This window comes from Hesperophylax consimilis, chromosome 7 (assembly GCF_061612785.1).
Source record: "Hesperophylax consimilis isolate HC1 chromosome 7, BYU_Hcon_1.0, whole genome shotgun sequence".
Taxonomy (NCBI): Eukaryota; Metazoa; Arthropoda; class Insecta; order Trichoptera; family Limnephilidae; genus Hesperophylax; species Hesperophylax consimilis.
Genome location: NC_142842.1, coordinates 14,113,746 through 14,127,501, shown reverse-complemented (window position 1 = coordinate 14,127,501; position 13,756 = coordinate 14,113,746). Strand labels below are relative to the sequence as shown.

The following is a 13,756-nucleotide window of genomic DNA, read 5'->3' as shown; positions in this document are numbered from 1 at the left end:
CTTTAAAGGGTAATTAATAACCATTAATAATTTCCGACATTTGTTCGGAAATCAATAATGGCGTAGGTAATAAAAAACGAAAGCTTTTTTTCGTTATAAGTACCTATACGGAAATAATACACATATTTATGTCGTCTGTAAGTGGTCTGGTCACAGTTTGATCCGACAGAACGCGAAACAGCTGTTACGCGTAGTAATAATTACACAGAAGAACTTGCTCATAATTATATATGCCATTTTTATAAATTTGATAATATTATCGAAAGTATAAAAGAAAAACTAACATTTTTTTTTCTTTTACTAAGCAAAGTAGATTTGAGAAGTTATTCCCACAGATTGCTTTAAAGCATTGAAAATATTTAATTAATTTATTATTACTCAACAATTTCTAATTAAATTTTGTAAAATAATTTTCAGAAGTAACTTCCTAATTAATATTTTACGCTTTGTTCCAATTCCTTGAAAAACAATTGAAGGAACGACAAATTTGAAATACATTATTCAATTTTTGTAAAAGATATGTACGAATACTTCAATCATTCTGCGTAGAATCATCTTGTGGGAAATTTTTTAGAAGCAGGAATGATCGTTATGTACAGGCAAATCACTTTAAAGATGACACGCTAAAATATATTTGTTTCAAATATTTTCGGAACATCCGCCGGCAGTCCCCTCTTACCCCTAAAATGCTCAAAGATAATGGGTGCAAAGCGATGATCAAAAAAAAATTATTTTCTCATACACCTATTTATATTTAGACACATGATTTCAAAGTATTAATAATTTATAGTGTCCAAATTAATCAAAAATATATGTGTGCTTTTAACCCTAAGAAATAGGATATACCTACAAGCTTTATATACCCTTTGTACTTTGAGGGAGGGTCTCTTTAAAATGATTTACCTGTACGTTAGTATTTCTTTTATCTGAACTGACTTGATGATGATTGACATTTTATCCATGGATGTATTATGTGTACATGTTTTTCCCAACAATCTTCATTTTCGTGAAACATTACGCTACCTGAGCTGAAGGGTAAGTTTTTTTTCAATTTATTACAAACTGATATTTATTTCAAGAATTGAAAACGTACAAAGGGTAATATGATATATTTTGTTACACTTCAATTTTATGTTCTATAAATTTAGCGTATAACACATTATATGTACGTATTAATATATGTTGGAATGTAAGTATTTGTGTTGAAGAGTTAACAATTTACGGATTAAGTATATTAAAAAAATAATAGCACTATTAAATCTGTTTTCACATTAAAGTGATTGTGTAAATAACTGTGTTAATTTTCGTAGCAAAACAAATTCCAAATTGGAAGCATTCTGGATTAAAAAAAATATCTACGAATTGCGATAAAAAAAGCATAGCAATTTGGAATAGGTCAACTGTCTGAAAAAAAGTGACAAATGGCCACTCCAGCCGACCAATCGCTGAACAGCCCAACACCCCACTAGTGGGTTCATTGATTTTCATGTAAATATTTTTAAAAATATACTAAAATATATACTAAATAAATACTAAAATATATCTGATATATGTAAAACTCCTTTGTATCAGGTTCTGATAACGTTTGCAAATGTGTGGTACGGCTTTAATTGCAGTATATTTGCAATGGTGTACCATTTCGAAATGTAACTTAAAAATGTAAAATTACTTCACATTTTTTTAAGTTCGATAAAAGGTTTGATTTACGCATAATCTGGACGAATAAAAGTTTATTTAGTTTCGGAGTTCCAGGCGGCACCTGTGAATCATTTAAATGCATTCATTTATCGCGAAATGTTTCAGCAAAGCTTTATTGAATTTATTGTTTGCATAGGGGTTTTCGATTATATCGAAAACACATAAATCGTAACCAGAAAGCGAGGAAATAAATAGATATTCTACATGGTATTGCGGTTTCCGTAAAAATGATTGCGTGAATATGTGTTGGTGTTCGACTGAATATCGTTGACAGGGTATAAATTATTTTCAAAACCGACTATTTTTGTTTCATTAGATACTTCTGAAATATCAATATTGTATTAATTTGTTTACATAATTGTATTTTTTGAAAAATCATGGTGAATTGTGCGCCAAAATTTAGTTTATTAGTCACGATAAGAAATTAATAAAATATAGATGTGATTGTATAGACACTCCATAAACGCATAAATTATTATTGCTAGCCATGAATATTCACGTACATGTTTCAGCCTTGTGTTTCAAGAACATAATATAACTCCAACATTTGAATAAATGTTGAATGAATTTCAATGTGTTTCTTAGAAGGCTCATCATTCAATTATGCGGCATAAGAGATACGGAATTATTAATTACCCGGAAAGTGCCTATGTACACTTGTCATGACAGATTTACAACAAAACTTAAGAATCTCATCTTCTTTACACATTCGAATGTACATATTGTACATGTTCTGTACTGTACATGTGATGTACGTAACGAAAGCCGGTCTTGAATAAGCAATCTGTGTACTTAGCAACGAGCAGGGAGCAGGGAGCTGTGCCCCGAAAAAGCAAAACGCTTCTGTAAGCTAAGCAACACGTACGAACCGATTCTAGTAATCTGAATATTACAATGCTGTATGTTACAGAGAAGCGCCTGTTTCTTGAGCTGAATAACTTTAGCGTAATTACGATAGTGTTAATTACATCCCGTACAAATGTCACCGTTATATATAGTAAGTAACAAGTAACAACTTCACTATAAACAAGACTTGGCTCTTGGCGGCTGGCTTCTCTTATGACTGGTATGTCCAACGTTTTGAACTGTCCGTTTTTGTGATTTAAAATCCAAGGAGCTACGGCGTAATTAAAGTTTGGAAGACGGTAATCCGTTCACTTATATATGACATATTGCGCCGCTTACCTAAAAATCGGCACTTTTGTTGAGGAGAAAATGCGGGTCGTTTATTCCGCTTCAATACTCCACTGAAACGTCTGATATTTAATGAAAATATAATGAACCCTTAGCTATTGTTGGGCTTCTTCATTTTCTGTTTCTATTCTCCATTACTCTTCATTCTTACATCTCAAAATAAAATAAATCCCATCATCATCATACTTCATAGGATGAATTCACGGGTAGAAACTTTCATAATTAACTTAAAAGTGAACCAGTAGAAATTTCCTTTCGGGCGTTTAAATAAAAAACAAACGACTGCTGTAGGTTTATTGCTATCAAACAAATTAAAATAGATATTTTGTAGTGCTTGTGTACATTTGTACACTTGCACAGTATGTTTGTTGTTCAGGGTATATTTTGTTCGGGACCCTTGCACGGCGCTCCTCTAATAATATATCCACTGTACAATCGTCCGTCCGTGCGCAGTTTATTCACTCGAAAGGTAGGGGCTACAACATCCCTATACTTTTGTACGTTTTTAAATTTGCTACGTGCTCCACCTAAATCTAGCAGATCCAACCTAGTCCAAGGCAAATAATAGAAGTAACACGGATTGTATGTTAAGCGAAATCGTATTGAATCTTTTCAGCATCTGAAAAAATCCTGAATGGAAATAGAGCAGTCTTAATCCTGAAATTAAGTATCGATCAGTTGCACGTATCGACAGAAAGGTTCTGAAGTATTAATTTATGTATGAATATGTAAAATTTTCCATCAGTGTGATTTAATTAGATTTAAACTCTTTTCACATGAATTACTATTAAAAATAACCACCAATCTGTATAAAGTATATTACTTATCTACTTTAACAACTTACACGACTTCATGTCACATCTTACAAACATATAATATAATTATTTTTTACTTACTTACCGTAATATATTTACTACAACACGTAATATCTATCATATTATTAAACACTTATAAATAACTACAATCGCACTGTGCACTCCTCTTCCAAACACAAACTAACGCTTCTATGAAAGAGTAGTATTCAAATCTCTTAATATATTAAAACCCAATGTAAATACGATTTTATATGTACATAATTACTATATTTCTTTAATACATAAAACAATGTGAATAATAATCTTGAAATTTTTTTTATTCGCGTAACATTCTGATAAATCACATTTTCAAATTTTAATAAAGTTTTTCCAATTTACTTTTCCTAGGTTTATCTATTATTTACGTACCCTTTCAATATCTCCAATTAAATTATTTTCTGTCTTATTTTCCAATAACGAAACATGTTTTGGTACACCTTACAATAGGAATAATATTATTTTGTGCTCGTACAAAATAAACTTGAGATAAATATTTTTAATGTTTTGTTCTTATTTCCAAAGAGTTCTAAATGTAATGTTGGCCCCAGAAATATTTCTATAACGTAAACAAAGGTATTGTGTTACAAAATAGATCACATATTCTATTTACCTGAATATAACTAGTCAAAAGTTATAGTATTTGTATATATTTCGACTATTCACATAAAACACCAAAAAATATTGTCACGTAAAAGTTATAAAATCCTTATTAACTTAACTTTACTTTGTTCTTATGTATTTTTATATGCCGAAGTAAGGCATATTCGTTTGTTAGCGTCGAATAAATCCAAAAGGTGTGTCGTTTAGAGATTTCTCATAAAAAACAACGGATACTGTTTACTACAGAATTGAACCATTGTAATATATTATTATTTACGTACAATTTTGGCAGTTTATATTTTATGTTATTTGTAATAAATGCAGAAATGCTTTAAAGCTTTGAATGCGATGTGATAAAATCGAGAGAATTCTCTATGCAAAGTATCAGGAGAACAGGAAGCCGGCGAGGTAGCCAGTATTCCTTTGAGAAAAGAAGATATTCGTAACTTTTTACGAGGTCGTTTCATTGGTAAGGCCATTGTCTTGCATTGCCCCTTATCTCGTCTTGAATGATGGTCCAGACCTTAAGGCGTGATCTACATCCTTCAAGTTGAAGTTTACCTTTGGTGGCCCGAATTAAAAGGGTTTTTCGTATTTTCATATTTTTTATGTGAAACCGCGTCAAAGTCCCAACTGCTCTCAACCGTCTGGAGCCAGTGAGACTATTGTTGTGGAGCTGAAGGTAGTAGGGACAGAAAATAAATGGGGAAGTTCATGGCTATTCAAACCTGGTCACCAAACACGGCCAAAGTCATTTAAAGCAATGTTTCAATTCCGAATGGTGGTTTTACACCAGGGCGATACTGAAAGTAACTTCCACTATGTATAATTTATTAATTCTCCTTTAGATAAGCTTTTTTACTTTATGACATCATTTACGGTACATATAATATAAATAAAGTTCTTAATGAATTTGGTTTTCCCCTTCTCAGAATCGAAAATTCTTTATTGGAATTTTTTTTAAACATAAAAATGTTTGTAGAAAATAAAAAAAAATCAAAAAAAAGTGTGGAAATCGCCTATTGCCCTTGTGAGGGGTCACTATTCTGAATTGATGGGTTGCCTCATATGGTAATAGCTGTGACTAGATCTGATTAACCGGAATTTCTGTATATTCCTCAATCCCAGCCCGAAATTCCATAAAATAAGGGTGACATAGTCCCACTCGCCATCCAATTATTTAGACTACATGTTTTTTCAATGAAGCTTATATTATTATCAGTGTCGCATAGGAGCGATTACATGTTTTCATTATTTTCAATTGTTCTATAAATTTATATTATTTTTATGCCATCTACACTTTTAAAACTGGTTAATTTATTTTTTATCATTTTTCTTATATTATGTAAATCTAAATGGAAAATTATATATACCATGTATTAAGTTCGGTTTTAAAGTTTTTGGTAATTTATTTTGGTGTTGTTATATTTTAGTTTAAAAACAAAAACCTTCTGTTGGCACTGTATTATGCAGTGAATTATATAAAAGCCAAAGATATTAGAAGAACGAGATATGCTATGTTGGCCGCCGGACCGTAGGCGGAGCACTACCTAATTAGGGTACTTTGAATACTATCGGGACGTGTACGCACAGAAATCTGTTCTATGTATTAGTGCGGATTCCTTAGCGTAAGCGAAGGTGCGCAGTAGTATTGGTGAACAAAACCGGCGACACTGGGCAAAACAATTCCACACAGTATGCACTGCTCATAGCACATCTCGTTCTTCTAATATCTTTGATAAAAGCCCATCAGGGTTAAATTAATAATTAATATTAAAAGAAAATTATTAATTTAGTGTTTGCCATTCTTTTTCGAATGTTTAGTTATTGTTGCAGCTTATCAATAATTGCAATAGAAAAAAATCGTTATATTTTTATACAGTAGGTACCAGAAAGAATTCTTATGAAAGAAGACAATCACATTAAAATTTCAAGGACTTTTAAACAGTTAACCGGTTTAAATTAATTATATATATTTTAAAATGATCTTGAAACCTTTTTACTAAGTTGTGTAGTTAAGTAGTTGGTAACTGGTAGTTCTAAGCCAGGATCTAAGAAAGTCGGGCATTTGTTAAGATTATAGGGAAATATTATATTCGGAGGCTGGGCAGGGAAATTCTCCTATGAAAAATGGAATAATTTATGGCACCCATCAGGGACTTAAAGAGAAAAGAGTTTATAAGCGTGATGGGTTAGTAAGGTTATTATTTCGTGCGATGTTTCGGTTCATCTTTTTGGTGTGATTTATCTAAGAAATAAAGTGAAAATTTAAGTAAGGCGGGAAGGAAAATGAAAACCCACACCCCAACAGAAATGGTTCCTTTTAATAAATGAAATTTTTGCAGCAAAATTTATAAAATCAAAGCATCATATTTCAGTATTGTAATTTCACAGAATCTGATGAAATTTGACTTAATGAAGTGACACAGTTTGCATTTATTACAATTAATATATTCATGTCGAATTTTTACATTACATTAATTTCTCTTTTAACCTTTCAATATTTTACTATTTTAATCTTATTTTTATACTTCTTTAGTTATTTTATCACTCGGACCTTTGGCTTTGTTAAATCACTTGCGTGGGTAGTTCTGTGAAGGTGGAAATATTTCTTTATCTCGAATACGTTTTGTACGGATATTGTATTTGTACACTCCTCGAGCCTTTCATATTTCATCTGCTCAAGTGTCCATATTTACGTCGATCCGATACAATAATAAAAATGTCAACATCCCTTTTAGAACCCATCTGCTGAAAGAACGGTAAAGACTTAAGAGTATTTATCGACTTCTTGAAGCCGCTGAAGACGTAGAACCCAAGATTTTACCCTCAAACGAACCATTAAGGAACGTTTCACCCGGAACAGTATTTCAGTGGAAAGTAAATATAATTTAGGGAATAAATGCCTGGAGCTTAATCCTTCGGAAATGTTTCAGTTTATTTATTTTGGCAGAAGGAATTTGTCCACCTGTGACATCTATAATTTTATTTTCACATAATTGTACAGAGGTAAAATGTTTAAAATGTAATTACGTTGAAGGATGGTTTCCATTTCTATAATTACTTTTAGTAGCGCTTAGCTGAAAAATAACAACATGTATTTACGTTAAAGGATGGTTTCTATTTCTGTTATTATTTTAAGTAGCGCTTGCTGCAAAATGTAATTACTAGAGACCGGATTATATGCAACAAAAATAGCCCAAAATATGCATGCAAATATGCAATAAAAATAGCTAAAATATGCACGAAAATCCATAAAAAGGGTCAAAATATGCAACATGAAATAATACAGGAAGTCGTATTTTTACATATTTTATTTTATTTTAGTAAGCTATGAGTTCTCAAGGATAACAATTATATTTTCGAAAATATGAATTATAAAATGTATTTAACAATAAAATTTAGAATTTACCTTTAAAAACGTATATGACTAAGTACTGTTCTAAATGTTCTGTAGACAAATTGTGTCTACGATCGCTTAATATATTTTTGTAAGCGGAAAAGGAACATTCTACGTCTACTGATGTGGCTGGACAGAATTTAAATTTGGGTGCGATTTTTGAACTTATTGTTCCGGGCAAAATTTCACCTGCCCCGTTGATGAAGTTATCAATTTGGCACAAAGGTTCAAACGATAATTCAGTATGTTTTCAAATTTTTCTTTGAGTTTACTCGGGAATAGCTTTGGCCACGAGGAATTCATAAGGCGAATTTCCTTCATAACCTGAAAAGATGCATTCAACGCCAATCCAGGAGTTTCAAGTGTTTTTATACTTGCAGGTATGTAGGCGAAATGAGTGGTAATCATAGCTAGGTTTTTTTTTAATAATGGCGTCGTCAAACGATTCTTTGCACCGGAAAACTGCCAAAGCCTCTGCACTATCGAAGTCATTGATAACACCCTTGATGGCTTCAAAATGTTCATGGTAAAACATCGCAGCTTCGATCCATGTACCCCAACGTGTTATTACTGGCTCAGGAGGTAAAGGGATATTCGGCAGTTTTTCTTTGTAGGCCTTTATACGAGCAGGCGCCTTAAGAAACACTTTCTTTGCTGATGAAATCAGGTTATTTACATTCGCAAACGTGGATCTCACTTCTTCGGCGAGTCTGTAAATTCCGTGAGCAAAACACGTCACATGAATCAAATTGGGATCAAATACTTGGAGGGCTTTGCCCGCTTTGATCATATAGGGGGCAGCATCTGAGAGCAACACATACACATTTTCATCCGCAGAAGATTCAGGAAATATTTCTTTTATACCCTCATTCACAAATCTGGCGATCGTAGAATGATTTGCCTTTTCAAGTTCTCTGCAGGCCACCAAATAGGAAGGTGAAGGTTCAAGTTTTAATGCACCAACAATCAAATTTGCAATGTAACGGCCGCAAGTGTCGGTGGTTTCGTCAGCTGAAATCCATATGATGTTATCCTTGAGTTCATTGCGTATTTCTTCCAGCACATGTAGATAAATTGATGGTATGTAATTTTTACGTAAAGTAGATTCATCCGGTATATTTTGATTTATGCAATATTTTCTGAGAAAATCCTTCAAGGCAGGATTTGTCAGTTTGTATAGAGGGATATTGCTTGCAAGAAATGCTTCACATAGATCCATGCTAAAGTGATTTTGTTGTTTACCTTTGGAGGTTACTTCACTGTTACTGCTACTTGCCACTGTAAAAACTTTTTGTCGTGGGCCCTTCTTCTGCACTCCTGCGATATGATCACTGGTTTTGACATGCTGGTCTATTTGGAACTTTTTGTGATAGAAATGTTTTTCTCGCAATCTCGGCAGTATAAAATTTTTCCGTCGTATGTAAATATTCCAGGATATTCAGCTATCCACGTATGGGCACTTTTTTATCAGGGGGCATGGTTCACTTTCACAATGTGCAACTTCGTGCAAACAAACAAAACACCAGTCAAAAACAAAATTCGCAATTCACTGAATTACCATAAAAATATACCAAATCACCCCTCATACGAATGAATAAATTGTTTTCGGCAATTAGCCGAATTAAGCCGAGTAGGCGCGAGCGCAGGCGGAGATGAGAGAGGTTCCCCCCGCTCCGTCCGCCGGCCGTAGCGATCAGTAAGATCAGTTATCAGTTCTTGGCTCAGCTTCGCTGGCCGCGCGCCTTGCTATCTGACGTCTATAGTGTCGCTATGTGAGGCATCTGAACGATATCAAGCGTAAATATGCAAGATCTCAAATTATTTGCTAAAATATGCAACTACCGCTGAAAAGGGTCTAAATATGCATTTGCATATGCAAATATGCAAATGCATATAATCCGGTCTCTAGTAATTACGTTAACAATGGATTCCATTTCTGTAAGTACTTTTAATAGCGTAATTGTAAAAAGCATTCACTTTGTGGCTCATCATAATTTATAATAAAAACACATAAATTTGTTTTTGACCACGATAGTTTTATTTTCACTCTACCGGTTTCGGAAGATCCCTTCCTTCGTCAGGAGAATATTTAAAACTTAAATATTCTCCTGACGAAGGAAGGGATCTTCGGAAACCGGTAGAGTGAAAATAAAACTATCGTAGTCAAAAACAAATTTATGTGTTTTTATTATAAACTTTTAATAGCGTCTAGCTGCAAAATGTAATTTTTTTAAAGGACGGTTTCCATTTCTGTAATTACTTTTAGTAGCGCCTAGCTGCAAAATAACAAAATTTTATTACGTTAAAGGATGGTTTCCATTTCTTTTATTACTTCTAGATGCAAAATGTAATTTCTTTGAAGGATGGTTTCCATTTCTGTAATTACTTTTATTAGCGTCAAGCTGCAAAATGTTATTACTTTGAAGGATGGTTTCCATTTCTGTAATTACTTTTAGTAGCGCCTAGCTGCAAAATAACAAAATGTAATTACGTTAAAGGATGGTTTCCATTTTTGTTATTACTTTTAGTAGCGCCTAGCTGCAAAATGTAATTACTTTGAAGGATGGTTTCCATTTCTGTTATTAACTTCAGTAGCGCCTAGCTGCAAAATAACAACAGTGTAATTGGGATAGGTACACAAATATACACGTATGACAAAGACAAAAAAGTTCGATGAATGTACTGAATTATTGGAAGCATCCTTTTGTGAAATGCAAACTTTTTGAACCATTTGTTTCCAGTGAGTTATTTCAGTTATCAAGGTTTTTCGGAGGAAATTTTATGATTATTATCTATTTGTGCATACCATACCTTCACAATTTCGCAAATACCTAAGCCAATGTCTCAACAAATAATGTTCAGGTAACGATCTGGTTGCTACTTATTCTTCAGGTTTTCTGTTTGTAATTGATTAGTTACCAGATGATAATAATATTTCCACGAATACTTGCTTTTTATCATGTTCTAATTTTTAATATTTTTCTTTAAGGCTTCTAATTTTATCCCAGTATATTTAATTGCTCGATTTTCTAAGAAAGTTTTCTGCGCCATGGGAATCTGCGGGATTCTTCTGGTGCTAAGTGCTTTGAGGAGCCTATTTACTATTTTTTGTTTTTTTTTTTTTTTTTTATGACTTCAAGGTGAATTTGATAATTTTTGGCATATCCTTTTACTTCTCACTGTTGAAGTTTCATCGATTGATCCCTGGTAATATTTTATGACATTAACACTTCATTAATTTTTTAATCCAAAAATTGAAAATACTTTTCTATGTTCTATGAATACATGAATGAAGTGGAATCTTGAAAGTGGAAATTAATCCACTAACCGACATCAGATCGTGCTTAAACTTGGCAGATAGACTCGTTGTCGATGACAATAGATTTTTGATCACAAAGATACATACGTGCACACGCGGGCATACATACATTTCTCTGAAATTATCGTTAATATACGAAATAAACGTGGAAAATGGTTTTCTAAGCAAATGTAATTTGGCTCAGTTAATAGCGCGGTTGAATCCTGTCCCTGGGTAGGAAGGTTCAATACTCATTCATTTTTTTTGTTTGTTTGTTACGTTTTAAAAGTTCACAGCAGTTAATAACCAGTTTCCGGAGAGGAAGGTTCATTAGTCAAACCAAAAAAAAGTATTCATAAATAAGTCTTAATAAAAATATATTGTTATAGTTAAAAAAAAACTTCGTTTTCTATACGGGTTGATTTTTTTTACCAGTTTATTTAGTTTCTGAACAGGGCAAAATGGAACTATTCAATATTAGTTTATAATGTCTCTGGTGTAATATTTCTACAAATTGAATTATTTAATCAAGCGAAGTAACTACTTTTTAAGAAACGATCTTCTTCATTTCATTACATTTAATACCTTAATTCTATACTGAATTGTCGTGAAATTCATGAAACCGAAACCTGGTACCTATGTGTTATTTAAAATCTTTACATGCAAGTGATTCAAGACAATATTAGCGACTTTTAAATTAAAATTTGGAACAATAAAATCAGAAAAAATTTCACACCTACGACTTGAACCCAGGACCTTCGCCTTGTCCAGTGCTGCTCTACCAAATGAGCTAATGGGCCCTTTATGTTGGCAGTTTTTATTCCACGCTTTCCAGTTAAAATTGACCGAAGGAAATAGGGTCCCATTAGCTCAGTTGGTAGAAAAGGGCCCCGACAAGGCGAAGTTCCTGGGATTAAGTCCTAGATGCGATCGCATCTTTTCTGATTTTTATTTTTCAAATTTTCATTTCAAAATCTCTAATATTGTCTCAATAATTAAATAGTATTTCTTTTTCTCAAAATAAGAATTAATTTATTTTCTTAGGGTTCATATTATTTTATTAGGATTTCATATTATTTTATATTCGATCATGGAACAAGTTCAGATGTAATGTGACGTCTCTGGGGCAGCATCCAGGATATTGGAGTTCAATCCTCGTGCTCTCCAGTCCCCAGCTACTACCTACCCGGGACTCAAAAATGAACAAGGGATTTAAAGGTGTCACTCTGTTGTATGTCGGGTGCAATCGTGAGACTGCAGTTCGGCAAGTGACTTTAAATATTACACTGTCAAGCAACGAATCCTACCAAATAATTTATATTTTGGAAGCTGCCATGAATGTTGCGTACAAAAGTAAAATTCTTCAGAAAGAAATGAACTAAAATTAAAATTAGATACTATCGTTAGGTAATTATTTATTGTAATAATCACCAGTTCTTTCGCGGCCAGTTAAATATATGTTTGTTAGTAATAATTCGAAATAGGAATTGTACAGTCATTGTAAAATGTACAAAAACACCGTTTAACTGCTGTGAAGTAATTTTTTATTAGTAAGGCTATAAAAAATTAAGCAAGTTAACAAAATTTTATAAAGAAAAATCATAATTTATAAGAAATCAAGTACATTCTTCCACAAAACTTCATTCAATAGCCTTCTTTCTCAAAACAGACTTGTCCTAGTAAGTTTAAAAATTTTAAACTAAAAAAAAAATAATAAATAAATATTTTTTGTAAATTTATTTAGTTTGTAATAATATATTAGAATGATTATGAACAAATGGGGTCTACCCATAAGCTACACCTTTTGTAATTTTTATTTTACAATAAATAATTTTTGATTTGATTTGATTTGATTTGATTTGATTTGATTAGATACCTGCACACATTTACTTCGCTGTGAAACTACCCTCAACATTCCCCAAGAAATGGTTTTGCCGTAGTATCACTGGCTCCGGGCTATTGTAATTCACGAGTGCTTTCAATATCTAAATAATAAAAACGCGAAAAAGTTTCTAAGTAGGTATTTTGGATTTATTTTAGAACAAATATACCATGGGTGAGGATTTATCTCCTAATTAATTATCCCCACATAATAATTATTTTCAACTTAACGAAATATCATACGAGTAATTTATATATTTGGACAAGATTTATTATGCACTCTCAATATCGTATTAATACTTTGACCCGAGTTTGAATAAATCTACTATTCCTCCCTCCGTTAACAGAAGCGCCGGTCTTTTCGCAGATTTATAAAGTGACCTTTGGGCTATAATAAATTCTTAGGTTCATTCCCCGGACCCGCTCATTTGGCCGAACGTGACAGGGCTTATTTACTACCTTCAAGCCAAAAAGATTTCTACTTAAAGTATTCATCTCGAGGAACAGATATATTTCTGACGTACTTAAGACATGTCTAAGTTTATAGAGAATTTGAAGCAAAGTAAGTAAAGAAGTGTTGAAACCCGAAATATGACACAATATTATTTGTAAATTTATCTTAGATGCAGAGATACGTATTTGTTACTATTGCAGAACAACACATAATAATAATAATAATTGGATGACTTTTATAGCGCCGTTTTTGTGCGAAATTACATTAAGGGCGCTCTGTACAACCTTATAATACTTTTCTACAGTTATCTATGTTATTACTTAAATATTTATGGAGATAATATACAGTACAATACTTACCTGGTAGGTCACTTGAGA

The 13,756-nt window shown here is 32.5% G+C and overlaps 1 protein-coding gene across 8 annotated transcripts in view; it reads left to right on the top strand.

Moving 5' to 3' along the window:
- Mp (collagen XV/XVIII-type protein multiplexin) overlaps positions 1-13,756 on the top strand; it is an 895,293-nt gene that overhangs the window by 269,825 nt on the left and 611,712 nt on the right. The window lies entirely within an intron of this gene.